Below are 7,011 nucleotides of genomic sequence, written 5' to 3' on the forward strand. Positions count from 1 at the left end.
AGTGTGTGTGTGTGTGTGTGTGTGTGTGTGTGTGTGTGTGTGTGTGTGTGTGTGTGTGTGTGTGTGTGTGTGTGTGTGTGTGTGTGTGTGTGTGTGTGTGTGTGTGTGTGTGTGTGTGTGTGTGTGTGTGTGTGTGTGTGTGTGTGTGTGAGGTTTGAATTACATAAATAATTATTATGCATCTGAATGTACATGTGTTAATCCATTAATCAAACTGGCAATCTGTGTGTGTGCGTTGCATCTATCCAGCTGTTTGTGCCACTATCTGTTTACCTATCTAAGTGCTTGCTATATCTGTCCATTTATGTCACTACCTTTCTGCCCATTCATCCATCTACCTACCAACCTATTGACCTACTTACGAGTATCTTGCTGTGTTTATTCATTGAAGTACCTACAGTATATACTTGCCTTTTTATATATCAGTCTACTGACTTACCTATCTATCTATTAATCTATTTATCAAGCTATACATTCATTAATTTAATTACGTATGTACCTAACTATCAATCTATTCAATCTTGCTGTGTCAATTCAATGACGTACCTACAGTATATATTTTCCTTTTTATATATCAATCTACCGACTTACGTATCTATCTATTAATCTGTTTATAAAGCTAAACATTCATTCATTTGTCTATGAATTTACCTATCAATCTATTCACATACCTATGAATCACATAAAATACCCATAAAAATCACTAACAAAACAATCCAATTACGTAACATAAAAGACGGAAATCAAATGACTACAATAATACCACAATAGCTTCACCCATTCCCCTGTAGAGAGAAGGAGAGGGAAGCAAAAACAAGACAAGAACGAAGTACCTGAAGGAGAAGTAACAGCCCCCGGCCACTACATTTACATAAGGCTATTTATCTGAAGGGTGAAGCTCCCCGAGGCTCCTTCCCCGAGCACCTCCATTCTTCATACCAGCCTTCTCTCTCTCTCTCTCTCTCTCTCTCTCTCTCTCTCTCTCTCTCTCTCTCTCTCTCTCTCTCTCTCTCTCTCTCTCCTTCCACAAAGCCTCATTCCTACACATCCTCTTCCTTTTTTTTAATTTCCCTCATCCTTCTCCTCTTTCCTCAATTTTTTTTCCAAAACTTTCCTCCCTCTTTTCTCTCTCCCTCTCAACTTCCTCCCGTTCATTAATCTCTCCTTCCTTCCCTCTCTTCTTTGTTTCTTACTTGCTGTTCCCTTCTGCTCTCTTTCCTCTACTTTTCTTTAGCACTGCTTGTCTGTATGCCTGTCTGTCTGTATACCTGTCAGTCTATTTCTCTTATATTGGTTTCCTTCACCTATACACATCCTCCTCCCCCTCCTCCTCTTCCACTACATTCAACATAACCATTACCACCTCCTCCTCCTCCTTCTCTTCCACTTGCTCCTCTTTCTTATCCTTCTTCTCCACTTCCTCCTCCTCGAACTCCTTCACCTTGCTTATTTTCCACTGTGTGTGTGTGTGAGAGAGAGAGAGAGAGAGAGAGAGAGAGAGAGAGAGAGAGAGAGAGAGAGAGAGAGAGAGAGAGAGAGAGAGAGAGAGAGAGAGAGAGAGAGAGAGAGAGAGAGAGAGAGAGAGAGAGAGAGAGAGAGAGAGAGAGAGAGAGAGAGAGAGAGAGAGAGAGAGAGAGAGAGAGAGAGAGAGAGAGAGAGAGAGAGTTGTTTTCTTACTGCCAGTCAGTGAATACCTATTACTATGATGATGGAGGAGAAGGAGGAGGAGGAGGAGGAGGAGGAGGAGGAGGAGGAGGAGGAGGAGGAGGAGGAGGAGGAGGAGGAGGAGGAGGAGGAGGGGGGCCACAAGGTATTAAACTGAAGAAAGTAGCAAGGAAAATATGAATGTTGGAAAGAAGGAAGGTATGAAAAAAAAATCTATAGAACAATGAAACAATGAAAGGAAGGAAAATGAAGGAAGAGAAAATGGAAAAAGAACAGTAAAGTGTAAAGACAAGAAATATAAAAAGAAATAAATGGTAAATATATAAATAAAAACTACAGAATTGTTAATGATGCAAAAAAAAATGTTTGATAAAAGAAAATGTAGAAAATATAGAGAAAACGAGTCACAATCGATACAAATAAAAAAAAAAAAAAATCAACTGAGCAAACAAGTGACGATCGACGAATATAAACAAAAGGAAATGGAACAAAACAAACTCACATCCAACAATGCATTAAAAAAATAAATAAAAAAGATTAACTAAATCACTAAACAAGACAGTCACGTCAGGCCGAATAAGATCATGAACGAATTATGTCAGGTCAGACACTCATCAGGTCAGTTCATGCACAGTTCACGTCACGTTACGCTAGCCATGCTTTTGTCACGTCATGTAAACTTCAGCTCAAACAGCGCAAATATTTTATGTTGGATCAGGCATGTCAGATCAGGTCATATGAGGTCATGCAGGAGTTAGGGCAGGTCACGTAAAAGCCAGGTCGTCATGCAAAATGTGAGTCAGGTTATGAAGAAACAGATCCGGTCATGCAAAATCTAAGCCAGGTTACGAAGATAGGTAGGTCAGATCTTGCAAAAAGCAGGTCAGGTTATGAAGTTAGGTCAGGTCATGCTAAGGTCAGGTCATGCATGTCAGGGCAGGAGGCATTCACAGACATTGATTGGCAGAGGAAGAGTGCGACGCTTTGATAACACGCTGGGAGACTAATGAACTAATTACGGCTCTCTCTCTCTCTCTCTCTCTCTCTCTCTCTCTCTCTCTCTCTCTCTCTCTCTCTCTCTCTCTCTCTCTCTCTCTCTCTCTCTCTCTCTCTCTTCATCCTTCCCTCATGACTTCCCTTCACACACAGTTAAGTTCCTTCAATCACTTCTTAACTGCCCTTCGCTTACTGCCTCTTATCCTCTCCTTCCCTCTCCCTCTTACTCCTTCCATCTTGTCCTTTCAAATTCCCACATTGAGTCTAGTTTCTTCACATCCTCATTTCTTTCTTCATTTACTCCCTCCCTTTCACATCATTTTCTTCTTTCAAACTGCTTCACTTACTCTTTTCCTGCTATTACCTATTTCTTCCTTCATCACTTCCTTCAATTCCTATTTTTAATCTTTAACTCAGTGTCTCATTCGTTTTCGTCTTCAAGCTTCTACAGGAAGTAAAGCGAATCTCTAATTTTTCCATACCTTTCCTAACCCATCCTTTCTCTCTCTCTCTCTCTCTCTCTCTCTCTCTCTCTCTCTCTCTCTCTCTCTCTCTCTCTCTCTCTCTCTCACACACACACACACACACACACACAAGTAAATATCAATGACACTTTGTTTTCATTTGACACGAACGTGTGCGTGTGTGTGTGTGTGTGTGTGTGTGTGTGTGTGTGTGTGTGTGAGGCAGGTCAAGAGAAACCAGACGCTGATTGGTCGAACGACGAATGAGCCGGAAATTAACCAGTCGAATCCGAGGACACTACTCTCTCTCTCTCTCTCTCTCTCTCTCTCTCTCTCTCTCTCTCTCTCTCTCTCTCTCTCTCTCTCTCTCTCTCGCTCAAATTAATGATCATGAAATGCAATTTGATTCTGGTAAAAGTAGTAGTAGTAGTAGTAGTAGTAGTAGTAGTAGTAGTAGTATTACTAATCTATTATTCAGAGGTTTTCATTACATCATATTCGTTTTCTCTCTCTCTCTCTCTCTCTCTCTCTCTCTCTCTCTCTCTCTCTCTCTCTCTCTCTCTCTCTCTCTCTCATCCTTTAACGTGTGCAGTCATTCCGGGTTCAGAACAAAGGCCTCAATCAAAAAAGGGTGATTTTCTGTTACAAGCCCAGAGACGAAAGGCGCCATTTGCATGATTGTCATTTACTAAAGGTGTTGGGTTCTCGGCTGCCGCGCTTGTAATGTTCAAAAGTTTTAATTCTTATCGTCTCAAAATTTCCATTGTTCTCCCCACTTAAGACGAGGCTATGAGACACTAACGAGGCCACAAAAGTTTATAGATCGTTATGAGTATCAAAGTGTAAAATTCCTTAAGACCTAAATATATAAAAGTTCTCGAATAATTAGTTCAAAAGTGGAATGTCTGTGAATACTTAAGTGAAGTACAGTCTTTCAACTTCTTCAATTCAAAACTTGGAAATGTCTAAAACTGTCAACATCCAATGCCAGAATGTATTAGCAACTAATGATTCTGAAGCTAATTTATTAAAACTTGGACTGCTATTTGGCACCTCTTTCCCTAATTACTAATCAGAGATATCTTTACTTGTTTTATAGCCACCTTTCATCTTTAAACTGGATAGAAATTGCAAAATCTAGTCTTTTTAATCTCCTTCTTTCTTGTACATGTTTACAAAGATTTCATGCATTACTTCTGCTGCTGTTAATAGTTTCCTATCGCAGTGAAAGGGTTAAATCTTACTGATACAAATATTACACACGAAAGTAGCTATATTAAACTCTTTCCATGCTTCCTCTTATGTTCCCAACAATAGATCCAATAGCCATAAGATTATTAGTCCAAACTCCAAACTCAATTACTCCAAACTAAAGAATTCGAAGTCATAAAGTGTTGAATATTCAAAGACAAATGGCAACAGGTTATAAATCAGCGCCTCCTGCAATTTGTCCAATTTAATATTTAATGGTTTTCGTAGATGACTGTGAAAGAAAATTGGATAATGAAGCATTCGTTCTTTTTTTCTGGCTGTCTGTTCTTATATCCCTTTCTGTCTCTCTGTCTGTCTGTCTGTCTGTCTTACTTTCTGGCTATCCGTCTACCTGCCTGCTTCCCCGTCTATCAGTCTGCTTGTCTGCTTGTCTGCCTGTGTGTTTACCTTCCTGCTTTTTTTTTTTTTTTTATGTAGGAGGGACTCTGGCCAAGGACAACAAAAATCCAATAAAAAAAAAAAGAAAGCCCACTGAACTGAACTGAACACCTAACTTCATAGAAGCTGTTTTAGCTAAAGATGAGATGTGGAGTTTCCAATTCAGATTATAAGTAAAGGACAGACCGAGGATGTTCAGTATAGAAGAGGGGGACAGTTGAGTGACACTGAAGAAGAGGGGATAGTTGTCTGGAAGGTTGTGTCGAGTTGATAGATGGAGGAATTGAATTTTTGAGGCACTGAACAATACCAAGTTTGCTCTGCCCCAATCAGAAATTTTAGAAAGATCAAAAGTCAGGTGTTCTGTGGCTTCCCTGCGTGAAGCAGGGAAGCCACAGATCCTATTTACGTATGTTTCTGTTCGCTCTACTCTTTTCCCTTCACCCCCCTATCTCTCTCTCTCTCTCTCTCTCTCTCTCTCTCTCTCTCTCTCTCTCTCTCTCTCTCTCTCTCTCTCTCTCTCTCTCTCTCTCTCTCTCTCTCTCTCTCTCTGACACACGTAGCATAGACGTCCAACCCTTCAAGGAAGTAATCCTGAAGGGATGGACGTCTATGAAAAGACGTGGAAAAGTGCAGGGTGGTATCATCAGTCTGTCGGTCTATGTGTCTTTCATTTTGTCTGTGTCTATTTGTCTCTCTTTCTGTCTTTATACTGTGTCTATGTTTCTATTCGTCTCTCCTTCTTTCTTCATCTGTCTATCTCTTTTCCTTCAATCCATCTTTGTCAGTCTACATAGCTGTCCGTCCGTCTTCATCTGCTCTCTCTCTCTCTCTCTCTCTCTCTCTCTCTCTCTCTCTCTCTCTCTCTCTCTCTCTCTCTCTCTCTCTCTCTCTCTCTCTCTCTCTCTCTCACCTACAAAAAGACACCCAACCTTCACACCTCCACTTTCGGCTACAATCTCTCCCTCTCCCTTATCTCTGTCTCCCCACCACCTTCTCACTCTCACTCTTCCTTCCTTCTTCTGATCCCCAGCACCAATCATCGTTAAGCTCCTCACAAGAGGAGCAGCCAATAGCAACCTGGTAAAGAAGTGACGTAATAAGGATTTAAGATTCCTATTGGCAATTCCATTTATTATTATCTTTTTTTCTTCTTTCCATCCCCTACTTCTTTGACGAGGGAACTGTATCAAGGAAGGACAGAAGTGATGTATAGGGAGGAAGAGACGGTGGGTGGGTGGGTGGGTGGGTGGGTGGGTGGGTGGGTGGGTGTGGGTGTGTGTGTGTGTGTGTGTGTGTGTGTGTGTGTGTGTGTGTGTGTGTGTGCCTCTACCTGCCTGCTTGCCTGCCCCTCTGTCTGCTTATCTGTCCATCTGTCCGCCAGTCTGCCTCTCTGCCTGTTTGCCTGTAAAACAAATTCACTTAACTTTCCTTTACATCCCCTCGATCCTATTTACGTATTTTCTGTTCGCTCTACTCTTTTCCTTTCACCCCCCCCCATCTCTCTCTCTCTCTCTCTCTCTCTCTCTCTCTCTCTCTCTCTCTCTCTCTCTCTCTCTCTCTCTCTCTCTGACACACGTAGCATAGGTAGACATCTGCCAAGGGAGTAACAATATTACCGCGCTGTCATTCTTCAAGGTGAAATACATGTTGAAAAAAGCCATAATTCTATTAGTCACCGCTTCTTTACGAGAGAGAGAGAGAGAGAGAGAGAGAGAGAGAGAGAGAGAGAGAGAGAGAGAGAGAGAGAGAGAGAGAGAGAGAGATTCGTAGATTCAAAAGAACTAAAGAGTGTCGTACGAAAATGTAGTTCAGCCGAGTCTATAAATCAGTTTTTTGTTTCCCTTTCCTCCATTTCCTCTAACATTTTTTTTCCGCCTTTCTTTGAACACTTTCCTCCTCCTCCTCCTCCTCCTCCTCCTCCTCCTCCTCCTCCTCCTCCTCCTCCTCCTCCTCCTCCTCCTCCTCCTCCTCCTCCTCCTCCTCCTCCTAATTTTTCTCTGTCTGTTTTTTTTGTTCCTTCGTCTTCCTCTCGTATGTAAACAATCTATCTCATCCGTTAATGCTATAGGAGGAGGAGGAGGAGGAGGAGGAGGAGGATAAGGTGAAGGAGGATAAGGTGAAGGAGGATAAAGTGAAGGAGAACGAGGCGGATGAGGAGCGGGATGAGAGGAGGAGCTGGTGTTTTATAGAAAATAAAATGATTTATTAACGAGAGAGAGAGAGAGAGAGAGAG

General features: G+C 41.7%; 1 protein-coding gene and 1 long non-coding RNA gene across 10 annotated transcripts in view; one reads left to right on the forward strand and one right to left on the reverse strand.

Moving 5' to 3' along the window:
* Positions 1–7,011, reverse strand: part of LOC135113582 (uncharacterized) — a 346,462-nt gene that overhangs the window by 150,148 nt on the left and 189,303 nt on the right. The gene's annotated exons all lie outside the window — the stretch shown is intronic.
* Positions 1–7,011, forward strand: part of LOC135113544 (ras-related protein Rap-1b-like) — a 229,152-nt gene that overhangs the window by 98,728 nt on the left and 123,413 nt on the right. The window lies entirely within an intron of this gene.

This window comes from Scylla paramamosain, chromosome 2, assembly GCF_035594125.1.
Source record: "Scylla paramamosain isolate STU-SP2022 chromosome 2, ASM3559412v1, whole genome shotgun sequence".
NCBI classification, from domain to species: Eukaryota; Metazoa; Arthropoda; class Malacostraca; order Decapoda; family Portunidae; genus Scylla; species Scylla paramamosain.